Raw genomic sequence first — 14,128 nt, 5'->3', positions numbered from 1 at the left:
CGTACTCCCTGGGCACCGCGCGGGGGGGTGTGATCGAAACATTCCGTACTCCCTGGTCACCGCGCGGGGGGTGCGATCGAAACATTCCGTACTCCCTGGGCACCGTGCGGGGGGGGTGCGATCGAAACATTCCGTACTCCCTGGGCACCGCGCGGGGGGGGGGTGCGATCGAAACATTCCGTACTCCCTGGGCACCGCGCGGGGGGGTGCGATCGAAATATTCCGTACTCCCTGGTCACCGCGCGGGGGGTGTGATCGAAACATTCCGTACTCCCTGGGCACCGCAGGGGGTGGGTGTGATCGAAATATTCCGTACTCCCTGGGCACCGCGGGGGGGGGGTGTGATCGAAATATTCCGTACTCCCTGGGCACCGCAGGGGGTGGGTGTGATCGAAACATTCCGTACTCCCTGGGCACCGCGGGGGGGGTGTGATCGAAACATTCCGTACTCCCTGGGCACCGCAGGGGGGGGGTGTGATCGAAACATTCCGTACTCCCTGGGCACCGCGGGGTGGGTGTGATCGAAATATTCCGTACTCCCTGGGCACCGCGGGGGGGGGGGTGTGATCGAAACATTCCGTACTCCCTGGGCACCGCGGGGGGGGGGTGCGATCGAAACATTCCGTACTCCCTGGGCACCGTGGGGGGGGGGTGTGATCGAAACATTCCGTACTCCCTGGGCACCGCGCGGGGTGGGTGTGATCGAAACATTCCGTACTCCCTGGGCACCGCGGGGGGGGGGGTGTGATCGAAATATTCCGTACTCCCTGGGCACCGCGCGGGGGGGGTGTGATCGAAACATTCCGTACTCCCTGGTCACCGCGCGGGGGGTGTGATCGAAACATTCCGTACTCCCTGGGCACCGCGGGGGGGGGTGTGATCGAAACACTCCGTACTCCCTGGGCACCGCGCGGGGGGGTGTGATCGAAACATTCCGTACTCCCTGGGCACCGCGCGGGGGGTGTGATCGAAACATTCCGTACTCCCTGGGCACCGCGGGGGGGGTGTGATCGAAACATTCCGTACTCCCTGGGCACCGCGCGGGGGGGGTGTGATCGAAATATTCCGTACTCCCTGGGCACCGCGCGGGGGGGGGTGTGATCGAAATATTCCGTACTCGCTGGGCACCGCGGGGGGGGGGGTGTGATCGAAATATTCCGTACTCCCTGGTCACCGCGCGGGGGGTGTGATCGAAATATTCCGTACTCCCTGGGCACCGCGGGGGGGTGTGATCGAAACATTCCGTACTCCCTGGACACCGCGCGGGGGGGTGTGATCGAAACATTCCGTACTCCCTGGGCACCGCGCGGGGGGTGGGTGCGATCGAAACATTCCGTACTCCCTGGGCACCGTGGGGGGTGGGTGCGATCGAAACATTCCGTACTCCCTGGGCACCGTGGGGGGTGGGTGCGATCGAAACATTCCGTACTCCCTGGGCACCGTGCGGGGGGGGGGTGCGATCGAAACATTCCGTACTCCCTGGGCACCGTGGGGGGTGGGTGCGATCGAAACATTCCGTACTCCCTGGGCACCGTGGGGGGTGGGTGCGATCGAAACATTCCGTACTCCCTGGGCACCGCGCGGGGGGGGTGTGATCGAAACATTCCGTACTCCCTGGTCACCGCGCGGGGGGTGCGATCGAAACATTCCGTACTCCCTGGGCACCGTGCGGGGGGGGGTGCGATCGAAACATTCCGTACTCCCTGGGCACCGCGCGGGGGGGGGGTGCGATCGAAACATTCCGTACTCCCTGGGCACCGCGGGGGGGGGGGGGTGTGATCGAAACATTCCGTACTCCCTGGGCACCGCGCGGGGGGGTGCGATCGAAACATTCCGTACTCCCTGGGCACCGCGCGGGGGGGGTGCGATCGAAATATTCCGTACTCCCTGGGCACCGCAGGGGGTGGGTGTGATCGAAACATTCCGTACTCCCTGGGCACCGCGGGGGGGGGTGTGATCGAAACATTCCGTACTCCCTGGGCACCGCGGGGGGTGGGTGTGATCGAAATATTCCGTACTCCCTGGGCACCGCGGGGGTTGGGTGCGATCGAAACATTCCGTACTCCCTGGGCACCGCGGGGGGGGGTGTGATCGAAACATTCCGTACTCCCTGGGCACCGCGGGGGGTGGGTGTGATCGAAATATTCCGTACTCCCTGGGCACCGCAGGGGGTGGGTGTGATCGAAATATTCCGTACTCCCTGGGCACCGCGGGGGGGGGTGTCATCGAAACATTCCGTACTCCCTGGGCACCGCGCGGGGGGGGTGCGATCGAAACATTCCGTACTCCCTGGGCACCGCGGGGGGGGGGGTGCGATCGAAACATTCCGTACTCCCTGGGCACCGCGGGGGGGGGTGCGATCGAAATATTCCGTACTCCCTGGGCACCGCGCGGGGGGGGTGCGATCGAAACATTCCGTACTCCCTGGGCACCGTGCGGGGGATGCGATCGAAATATACCGTACTCCCTGGGCACCGCGGGGGGGGGTGTGATCGAAACATTCCGTACTCCCTGGGCACCGCGGGGGGGGGGGTGTGATCGAAACATTCCGTACTCCCTGGGCACCGCGGGGGGGGGGGTGTGATCGAAACATTCCGTACTCCCTGGGCACCGCGCGGGGGGGGTGTGATCGAAACATTCCGTACTCCCTGGACACCGCGCGGGGGGGGTGCGATCGAAACATTCCGTACTCCCTGGGCACCGCGGGGGGGGGTGCGATCGAAACATTCAGTACTCCCTGGGCACCGCGGGGGGGTGTGATCGAAACATTCCGTACTCCCTGGGCACCGCGGGGGTTGGGTGCGATCGAAACATTCCGTACTCCCTGGGCACCGCGGGGGATGGGTGCGATCGAAACATTCCGTACTCCCTGGGCACCGTGCGGGGGGGGTGTGATCGAAACATTCCGTACTCCCTGGGCACCGCGCGGGGGTGGGTGTGATCGAAACATTCCGTACTCCCTGGGCACCGTGCGGGGGTGGGTGTGATCGAAACATTCCGTACTCCCTGGGCACCGCGCGGGGGGGTGCGATCGAAACATTCCGTACTCCCTGGGCACCGTGCGGGGGTGGGTGTGATCGAAACATTCCGTACTCCCTGGGCACCGTGCGGGGGGGTGCGATCGAAACATTCCGTACTCCCTGGGCACCGCGGGGGGGGGGTGTGATCGAAATATTCCGTACTCCCTGGGCACCGCGGGGGGGGGTGCGATCGAAACATTCCGTACTCCCAGGGCACCGTGGGGGTGGGTGTGATCGAAATATTCCGTACTCCCTGGGCACCGCGGGGGGGGGTGTGATCGAAACATTCCGTACTCCCAGGGCACCGTGCGGGGGGGGGTGCGATCGAAACATTCCGTACTCCCTGGGCACCGTGGGGGGGGGGGGTGTGATCGAAACATTCCGTACTCCCTGGGCACCGTGGGGGGTGGGTGCGATCGAAACATTCCGTACTCCCTGGGCACCGTGGGGGGTGGGTGCGATCGAAACATTCCGTACTCCCTGGGCACCGCGCGGGGGTGTGATCGAAACATTCCGTACTCCCTGGGCACCGTGGGGGGTGGGTGCGATCGAAACATTCCGTACTCCCTGGGCACCGTGCGGGGGGGGGGTGCGATCGAAACATTCCGTACTCCCTGGGCACCGCGGGGGGGGTGCGATCGAAACATTCCGTACTCCCTGGGCACCGCGCGGGGGGGTGTGATCGAAACATTCCGTACTCCCTGGTCACCGCGCGGGGGGTGCGATCGAAACATTCCGTACTCCCTGGGCACCGTGCGGGGGGGGTGCGATCGAAACATTCCGTACTCCCTGGGCACCGCGCGGGGGGGGGGTGCGATCGAAACATTCCGTACTCCCTGGGCACCGCGCGGGGGGGTGCGATCGAAATATTCCGTACTCCCTGGTCACCGCGCGGGGGGTGTGATCGAAACATTCCGTACTCCCTGGGCACCGCAGGGGGTGGGTGTGATCGAAATATTCCGTACTCCCTGGGCACCGCGGGGGGGGGGTGTGATCGAAATATTCCGTACTCCCTGGGCACCGCGGGGGAGGTGTGATCGAAACATTCCGTACTCCCTGGGCACCGCAGGGGGGGGGTGTGATCGAAACATTCCGTACTCCCTGGTCACCGCGGGGTGGGTGTGATCGAAATATTCCGTACTCCCTGGGCACCGCAGGGGGGGGGTGTGATCGAAACATTCCGTACTCCCTGGGCACCGCGGGGTGGGTGTGATCGAAATATTCCGTACTCCCTGGGCACCGCGGGGGGGGGGGTGTGATCGAAACATTCCGTACTCCCTGGGCACCGCGGGGGGGGGGTGCGATCGAAACATTCCGTACTCCCTGGGCACCGTGGGGGGGGGGTGTGATCGAAACATTCCGTACTCCCTGGGCACCGCGCGGGGTGGGTGTGATCGAAACATTCCGTACTCCCTGGGCACCGCGGGGGGGGGGGTGTGATCGAAATATTCCGTACTCCCTGGGCACCGCGCGGGGGGGGTGATCGAAACATTCCGTACTCCCTGGGCACCGCGGGGGGGGGTGTGATCGAAACACTCCGTACTCCCTGGTCACCGCGCGGGGGGTGTGATCGAAACATTCCGTACTCCCTGGGCACCGCGGGGGGGGGTGTGATCGAAACACTCCGTACTCCCTGGGCACCGCGCGGGGGGGTGTGATCGAAACATTCCGTACTCCCTGGGCACCGCGCGGGGGGTGTGATCGAAACATTCCGTACTCCCTGGGCACCGCGGGGGGGGTGTGATCGAAACATTCCGTACTCCCTGGGCACCGCGCGGGGGGGGTGTGATCGAAATATTCCGTACTCCCTGGGCACCGCGCGGGGGGGGTGTGATCGAAATATTCCGTACTCGCTGGGCACCGCGGGGGGGGGGTGTGATCGAAATATTCCGTACTCCCTGGTCACCGCGCGGGGGGTGTGATCGAAATATTCCGTACTCCCTGGGCACCGCGGGGGGGTGTGATCGAAACATTCCGTACTCCCTGGACACCGCGCGGGGGGGTGTGATCGAAACATTCCGTACTCCCTGGGCACCGCGCGGGGGGTGGGTGCGATCGAAACATTCCGTACTCCCTGGGCACCGTGGGGGGTGGGTGCGATCGAAACATTCCGTACTCCCTGGGCACCGTGGGGGGTGGGTGCGATCGAAACATTCCGTACTCCCTGGGCACCGTGCGGGGGGGGGGTGCGATCGAAACATTCCGTACTCCCTGGGCACCGTGGGGGGTGGGTGCGATCGAAACATTCCGTACTCCCTGGGCACCGTGGGGGGTGGGTGCGATCGAAACATTCCGTACTCCCTGGGCACCGCGCGGGGGGGGTGTGATCGAAACATTCCGTACTCCCTGGTCACCGCGCGGGGGGTGCGATCGAAACATTCCGTACTCCCTGGGCACCGTGCGGGGGGGGGTGCGATCGAAACATTCCGTACTCCCTGGGCACCGCGCGGGGGGGGGGTGCGATCGAAACATTCCGTACTCCCTGGGCACCGCGGGGGGGGGGGGGTGTGATCGAAACATTCCGTACTCCCTGGGCACCGCGCGGGGGGGTGCGATCGAAACATTCCGTACTCCCTGGGCACCGCGCGGGGGGGGTGCGATCGAAATATTCCGTACTCCCTGGGCACCGCAGGGGGTGGGTGTGATCGAAACATTCCGTACTCCCTGGGCACCGCGGGGGGGGGTGTGATCGAAACATTCCGTACTCCCTGGGCACCGCGGGGGGTGGGTGTGATCGAAATATTCCGTACTCCCTGGGCACCGCGGGGGTTGGGTGCGATCGAAACATTCCGTACTCCCTGGGCACCGCGGGGGGGGGTGTGATCGAAACATTCCGTACTCCCTGGGCACCGCGGGGGGTGGGTGTGATCGAAATATTCCGTACTCCCTGGGCACCGCAGGGGGTGGGTGTGATCGAAATATTCCGTACTCCCTGGGCACCGCGGGGGGGGGTGTCATCGAAACATTCCGTACTCCCTGGGCACCGCGCGGGGGGGGTGCGATCGAAACATTCCGTACTCCCTGGGCACCGCGGGGGGGGGGTGCGATCGAAACATTCCGTACTCCCTGGGCACCGCGGGGGGGGGTGCGATCGAAATATTCCGTACTCCCTGGGCACCGCGCGGGGGGGGTGCGATCGAAACATTCCGTACTCCCTGGGCACCGTGCGGGGGGGGTGTGATCGAAATATTCCGTACTCCCTGGGCACCGTGCGGGGGATGCGATCGAAATATACCGTACTCCCTGGGCACCGCGGGGGGGGGTGTGATCGAAACATTCCGTACTCCCTGGGCACCGCGGGGGGGGGGGTGTGATCGAAACATTCCGTACTCCCTGGGCACCGCGGGGGGGGGGGTGTGATCGAAACATTCCGTACTCCCTGGGCACCGCGCGGGGGGGGTGTGATCGAAACATTCCGTACTCCCTGGACACCGCGCGGGGGGGGTGCGATCGAAACATTCCGTACTCCCTGGGCACCGCGGGGGGGGGGTGCGATCGAAACATTCCGTACTCCCTGGGCACCGCGGGGGGGTGTGATCGAAACATTCCGTACTCCCTGGGCACCGCGGGGGTTGGGTGCGATCGAAACATTCCGTACTCCCTGGGCACCGCGGGGGATGGGTGCGATCGAAACATTCCGTACTCCCTGGGCACCGTGCGGGGGGGGTGTGATCGAAACATTCCGTACTCCCTGGGCACCGTGCGGGGGTGGGTGTGATCGAAACATTCCGTACTCCCTGGGCACCGTGCGGGGGTGGGTGTGATCGAAACATTCCGTACTCCCTGGGCACCGCGCGGGGGGGTGCGATCGAAACATTCCGTACTCCCTGGGCACCGTGCGGGGGTGGGTGTGATCGAAACATTCCGTACTCCCTGGGCACCGTGCGGGGGGGTGCGATCGAAACATTCCGTACTCCCTGGGCACCGCGGGGGGGGGGTGTGATCGAAATATTCCGTACTCCCTGGGCACCGCGCGGGGGGGTGTGATCGAAACATTCCGTACTCCCTGGGCACCGCGGGGGGGGGTGTGATCGAAACATTCCGTACTCCCTGGGCACCGCGGGGGCGGTGTGATCGAAACATTCCGTACTCCCTGGGCACCGCGGGGGGGGGTGTGATCGAAACATTCCGTACTCCCTGGGCACCGCGGGGGCGGTGTGATCGAAACATTCCGTACTCCCTGGTCACCGCGCGGGGGGTGTGATCGAAACATTCCGTACTCCCTGGGCACCGCGGGGGGGGTGTGATCGAAACATTCCGTACTCCCTGGGCACCGCGGGGGGGGGGTGATCGAAATATTCCGTACTCCCTGGGCACCGCGGGGGGGGGGTGATCGAAATATTCCGTACTCCCTGGGCACCGCGGGGGGGGGGTGTGATCGAAACATTCCGTACTCCCTGGGCACCGCGGGGGGGTGCGATCGAAACATTCCGTACTCCCTGGGCACCGCAGGGGGGGGGTGTGATCGAAACATTCCGTACTCCCTGGTCACCGCGCGGGGGGTGTGATCGAAACATTCCGTACTCCCTGGTCACCGCGCGGGGGGTGTGATCGAAACATTCCGTACTCCCTGGGCACCGCGGGGGGGGGGTGTGATCGAAACATTCCGTACTCCCTGGGCACCGCGGGGGGGGGGTGTGATCGAAACATTCCGTACTCCCTGGGCACCGCGGGGGGGGGGGTGCGATCGAAACATTCCGTACTCCCTGGGCACCGCGGGGGATGTTTCATCACTCCTTCGATTGCCTTTTTCTGGTGTTTCGAGTTTCCTTTGGTGCTTCAGTCCGCTCTGACACGGCGTCTCTCTCTGGATTCACCCCTGCAGTCGTTAGTTTTGGTTCATGACTCGATGAAGGACAGTGGACCGTCCTGCCTTCCCTCGCTTCCGCCTCCCTCGCACAGAGTCCCGGTTCAGACGCGGTGTAGGCACCGTGCTTCCTGACGCCCCCCCCCCCCCGACTCCACCAGCGTTGACGTGGCCATGGAGTGCGTTGTGCTGAGCGAGGATGGATTACACGACCCCATCGTGTTGCCAGAGAACGCGCCGGTCACCCTTGGCCGAGGCCCGCGAACCCGCATCACGGATCGGAAATGCGGGCGTCAGCAAGGTAGGAAGGGGCGGCGGGGAGCGGGTGTGGGATGGGGAGGCTGAGGGAGCGGGGGGGGAGCGGTCCTGAGGATTCAGGGGTGGGCGAGGGGCAGTGCTGAGACGCCCCCTACTTAGATTTGATTTCATTTATATTCTTACCACATCAGAACTAGGCCACCTGGCCCCTCGAACTCCGCCATTCAACAAGATGGCGGCTGATCTTTTCGTGGACTCAGCTCCACTTACCCGCCCGCTCACCATAACCCTTAATTCCTTTACTGTTCAAAAATCTATCCATCCTTGCCTTAAAAACATTCAATGAGGTAGGGCGGCACGGTAGCACAGTGGTTAGCACTGCTGCTTCACAGCTCCAGGGTCCCGGGTTCGATTCCCGGCTCGGGTCACTGTCTGTGTGGAGTCTGCACATTCTCCCCGTGTCTGTGTGGGTTTCCTCCGGGTGCTCCGGTTTCCTCCCACAGTCCAAAGATGTGCGGGTTAGGTTGATTGGCCAGGTTAAAAATTGCCCCTTAGAGTCCTGAGATGCGTAGGTTAGAGGGATTAGCGGGTAAATATGTGGGGATAGGGCCTGGGTGGGATTGTGGTCGGTGCAGACTCGATGGGCCGAATGGCCTCCTTCTGCACTGTAGGGTTTCTATGTTTCTATGAGGTCAATAGAACAAAGAAAATTCCAGCACAGGGACAGGCCCTTCGGCCCCTCCAAGCCTGCACCGACCATGCTGCCCCGACTGAACTAAAACCCCCTCCCCTTCCGGGGACCGTATCCCTCCATTCCCATCCTATTCATGTACTTGTCCAGACGCCCCTTAAAACTCACTACCGTATCCGCTTCCACTCCCTCCCCCGGCAGCGAGTTCCAGGCACCCACCACCCTCTGTGTAAAAAAACTTGCCTCGTACATCTCCTTTAAACCTTGCCCCTCGCACCTTAAACCTGTGCCCCCCAGTAATTGACTCTTCCACCCTGGGGAAAAAGCTTCTGACTATCCACTCCGTCCATGCCCCTCATAATCTTGTAGACTTCTATCAGGTCTCCCCTCAACCTCCGTCGCTCCAGTGAGAACAAACCAAGTTTCTCCAACCTCTCCTCATAGCTAATGCCCTCCATACCAGGCAACATCCTGGTAAATCTTTTCTGTACCCTCTCCAAAGCCTCCACATCCTTCTGGTAGTGTGGCGACCAGAATCGAACAGTAAATGGCAGAACCTTTAAGAGTATTGATAGGCAGAGGGATCTGGGTGTACAGGTACACAGGTCACTGAAAGTGGCAACGCAGGTGGAGAAGGTAGTCAAGAAGGCATACGGCATGCTTGCCTTCATCGGCCGGGGCATTGAGTTTAAAAATTGGCAAGTCATGTTGCAGCTTTATAGAACCTTAGTTAGGCTGCACTTGGAATATAGTGTTCAATTCTGGTCGCCTTTTTTTTAAAACCCCTAAGCTTGTACCAATTGCCCATGTTTGGCCCATATCCCTCTATACCCATCGTACCCATGTAACTATCTACATGCTTTTTAAAAGACAACATTGTACCCACCTCTACTACTGCCTCTGGCAGCTCGTTCCAGACACTCACCACCCTCTGTGTGAAACAATTGCCCCTCTGGACACTTTTGTATCTCTCCCCTCTCACCTTAAACCTCTGCCCTCTAGTTTTAGACTCCCCTACCTTTGGGAAAAGATATTGACTCTCTAGCTGATCTGTGCCCCTCATTATTTTATAGACCTCTATAAGATCACCCCTCAGCCTCCGACGCTCCAGAGAAAAAAGTCCCAGTCTATCCAGCCTCTCCTTATAACTCAAACCATCAAGTCCCGGTAGCATCCTAGTAAATCTTTACCGCACTCTTTCTAGTTTAATAATATCCTTTCTATAATAGGGTGACCAGAACTGTACAGAGTATTCCAAGTGTGGCCTTACCAATGTCTTGTACAACTTCAACAAGACATCCCAACTCCTGTATTCAATGTTCTGACCGATGAAACCAAGCATGCTGAATGCCTTCTTCACCACTCTGTCCACCTGTGACTCCACTTTCAAGGAGCTATGAACCTGTACCCCTCGATCTCTTTGTTCTGTAACTCTCCCCAACGCCCTACCATTAATTGAGTAAGTCCTGCCCTGGTTCGATCGACCAAAATGCATCACCTCGCATTTGTCTAAATGACCTGGATGAGGAAGTGGAGGGATGGGTTGGTAAGTTTGCCGACAACACAAAGGTTGGTGGTGTTGTGGATAGTCTGGAGGGATGTCAGAAGTTACAGAGGGACATAGATAGGATGCAAGACTGGGCGGAGAAGTGGCAGATGGACTTCAACCCTGATAAATGCGTAGTGGTCCATTTTGGCAGGTCAAATGGGATGAAGGAGTACAATATAAAGGGAAAGACTCTTAGTACTGTAGAGGATCAGAAGGACCTTGGGGTCCGGGTCCATAGGACTCTAAAATCGGCCCCGCAGGTGGAGGAGGTGGTTAAGAAGGCGTATGGTGTGCTGGCCTTTATCAATCGAGGGATTGAGTTTAGGAGTCCGGGGATAATGATGCAGCTTTATAAGACCCTCGTCAGACCCCACTTGGAGTACTGTGCTCAGTTCTGGTCGCCTCATTACAGGAAGGATGTGGAAAAGATTGAAAGGGTGCAGAGGAGATTTACAAGAATGTTGCCTGGATTGAGTGGCATGCCTTATGAGGATAGGCTGAGGGAGCTCGGTCTTTTCTCCTTGGAGAGACGTAGGATGAGAGGAGACCTAATAGAGGTATATAAGATGTTGAGAGGCATCGATCGGGTGGACTCTCAGAGGCTTTTTCCCAGGGTGGAAATGGCTGCTACGAGAGGACACCGGTTTAAGGTGCTGGGGGGTAGGTACAGGGGAAATGTTAGGGGGAAGTTTTTCACACAGAGGGTGGTGGGCGAGTGGAATCAGTGGTGGTGGGGGCAAACTCAATAGGGTCTTTTAAGAGACTCCTGGATGAGTACATGGGACTTAACAGGATGGAGGGTTATAGGTCGGCCTAGAAGGTTGGGATATGTTCGGCGCAACTTGTGGGGCCAAAGGGCCTGTTTTGTGCTGTAGTTTTTCTATGTTTCGATGTTTCTAAACTCCATCTGCCATTCGTCCGCCCACTGGCCCAATTCATCAGGATCCCGCTGCAATTGGAGATAACTTTCTTCACTGTCCACTATGCCACCAATCTTGGTGTCATCTGCAAACTGAGTAACTGAAGTGGGAAAAGTTATGAAAATGGTTGCCTGACACACAAAATGGTTGCGTGGCACACAAAATGGTTGCCTGACACACAAAATGGTTGCCTGGCACACAAAATGGTTGCCTGGGAAGAGACATGAAGCAGGCACTGGCTTTTAGCACAGACAGCTACTTAAAGTTTAAAACATGCAGCACAGACAGTCACTTAAAGGTAAAACATGCAATAACCAAGATACTGCAGGAAGCTGCTCAGAGCTCGAGGCACTTTAAAGATGAGGACAGACCAGGACAATAAGATCTGATAATAAGATCAGCCACGGATGGAAACATAAATACAACAACACCAATCGCTGAATGTTAAGAGAGTTTGAAGGTGAGGTGCGGGAGATTCGGAGGGGATTTGAGAGGACAATTGTCACTCACAAGCTGGTGGGAATCTGGAACGCATTGCCTGGGAAGGTTGTGGATGCGGGAGACCTGAGAACCTTTACAAAACAGTACTTGAAGTCTCATAAAATTCGGGGATACAGGGACAGGCGCAGGAAAAAGGGATCAGCACGTCTTTAGTGGTAGTTATTGTCGGGGCAGACTCGATGGGCAGCATGGCCGCCGCTGCGCTGTACGGCGGGGGAATCCCATCCCCCACCACGCTCGCTGCTGAGTGTTCCACACTGGGCCAGGGTCGGGGGGTCACGCTGGCCAGAGTGCTCTGTAATACCTCATTGCTCCTGTGTGATGTTCCTGTGTTCTCTCCCGCAGTGGAACTGGTCGCTGACTATAACGACAGGAGTGTCCGGGTGAAACAGGTAGGGACTCGAGGGATCTCTCCGGCTCCCGCTCTCTCTCCATCCGTCTCCCGCTCTCTCTCCATCCGTCTCCCGCTCTCTCCGTCCGTCTCCCGCTCTCTCTCTCCCCGTCCCCCGCTCTCTCTCTCTCCGGCTCCCGCTCTCTCTATCCGTTCCCCGCTCTCTCTATCCGTCCCCCGCTCTCTCTATCCGTCCCCCGCTCTCTCTATCCGTCCCCCGCTCTCTCTATCCGTCCCCCGCTCTCTCTATCCGTCCCCCGCTCTCTCTATCCGTCCCCCGCTCTCTCTATCCGTCCCCCGCTCTCTCTATCCGTTCCCCGCTCTCTCTATCCGTCCCCCGCTCTCTCTATCCGTCCCCCGCTCTCTCTATCCGTCCCCCGCTCTCTCTATCCGTCCCCCGCTCTCTCTATCCGTCCCCCGCTCTCTCTATCCGTCCCCCGCTCTCTCTATCCGTCCCGCGCTCTCTCTATCCGTCCCCCGCTCTCTCCATCCGTCCCCCGCTCTCTCCATCCGTCCCCCGCTCTCTCCATCCGTCCCCCGCTCTCTCTCTCTCCGGCTCCCGCTCTCTCTCTCTCCGGCTCCCGCTCTCTCTCTCTCCGGCTCCCGCTCTCTCTCTCTCCGGCTCCCGCTCTCTCTCTCTCCGGCTCCCGCTCTCTCTCTCTCCGGCTCCCGCTCTCTCTCTCTCCGGCTCCCGCTCTCTCTCTCTCCGGCTCCCGCTCTCTCTCTCTCCGGCTCCCGCTCTCTCTCTCTCCGGCTCCCGCTCTCTCTCTCTCCGGCTCCCGCTCTCTCTCTCTCCGGCTCCCGCTCTCTCTCTATCCGTCCCCCGCTCTCTCTATCCGTCCCCCGCTCTCTCTATCCGTCCCCCGCTCTCTCTATCCGTCCCCCGCTCTCTCTATCCGTCCCCCGCTCTCTCTATCCGTCCCCCGCTCTCTCTATCCGTCCCCCGCTCTCTCTATCCGTCCCGCGCTCTCTCTATCCGTCCCCCGCTCTCTCCATCCGTCCCCCGCTCTCTCCATCCGTCCCCCGCTCTCTCCATCCGTCCCCCGCTCTCTCTCTCTCCGGCTCCCGCTCTCTCTCTCTCCGGCTCCCGCTCTCTCTCTCTCCGGCTCCCGCTCTCTCTCTCTCCGGCTCCCGCTCTCTCTCTCTCCGGCTCCCGCTCTCTCTCTCTCTCCGGCTCCCGCTCTCTCTCTCTCCGGCTCCCGCTCTCTCTCTCTCCGGCTCCCGCTCTCTCTCTCTCCGGCTCCCGCTCTCTCTCTCTCCGGCTCCCGCTCTCTCTCTATCCGTCCCCCGCTCTCTCTATCCGTCCCCCGCTCTCTCTATCCGTCCCCCGCTCTCTCTATCCGTCCCCCGCTCTCTCTATCCGTCCCCCGCTCTCTCTATCCGTCCCCCGCTCTCTCTATCCGTCCCCCGCTCTCTCTATCCGTCCCCCGCTCTCTCTATCCGTCCCCCGCTCTCTCTATCCGTCCCCCGCTCTCTCTATCCGTCCCCCGCTCTCTCTATCCGTCCCCCGCTCTCTCTATCCGTCCCCCGCTCTCTCTATCCGTCCCCCGCTCTCTCTATCCGTCCCCCGCTCTCTCTATCCGTCCCCCGCTCTCTCCATCCGTCCCCCGCTCTCTCCATCCGTCCCCCGCTCTCTCCATCCGTCCCCCGCTCTCTCCATCCGTCCCCCGCTCTCTCCATCCGTCCCCCGCTCTCTCCATCCGTCCCCCGCTCTCTCCATCCGTCCCCCGCTCTCTCCATCCGTCCCCCGCTCTCTCCATCCGTCCCCCGCTCTCTCCATCCGTCCCCCGCTCTCTCCATCCGTCCCCCGCTCTCTCCATCCGTCCCCCGCTCTCTCCATCCGTCCCCCGCTCTCTCTATCCGTCCCCCGCTCTCTCTATCCGTCCCCCGCTCTCTCTATCCGTCCCCCGCTCTCTCTATCCGTCCCCCGCTCTCTCTATCCGTCCCCCGCTCTCTCTATCCGTCCCCCGCTCTCTCTATCCGTCCCCCGC

General features: G+C 61.1%; 1 long non-coding RNA gene across 1 annotated transcript in view; it reads left to right on the top strand.

The window, feature by feature from the left end:
• LOC144489833 (uncharacterized) overlaps window positions 1-12,154 on the top strand; it is a 29,089-nt gene extending 16,935 nt beyond the window's left edge. Inside the window, exons 2-3 of the long non-coding RNA XR_013497075.1 lie at window positions 7,846-8,128; window positions 12,092-12,154. This is a non-coding gene — a long non-coding RNA (uncharacterized LOC144489833). The remainder of the gene's footprint in view (window positions 1-7,845; window positions 8,129-12,091) is intronic.
• Window positions 12,155-14,128: the final 1,974 nt, after the last annotated feature.

This window comes from Mustelus asterias, unplaced genomic scaffold, assembly GCF_964213995.1.
Source record: "Mustelus asterias unplaced genomic scaffold, sMusAst1.hap1.1 HAP1_SCAFFOLD_2589, whole genome shotgun sequence".
Taxonomy (NCBI): Eukaryota; Metazoa; Chordata; class Chondrichthyes; order Carcharhiniformes; family Triakidae; genus Mustelus; species Mustelus asterias.
This window is presented reverse-complemented; position numbering and strand designations above follow the sequence as displayed.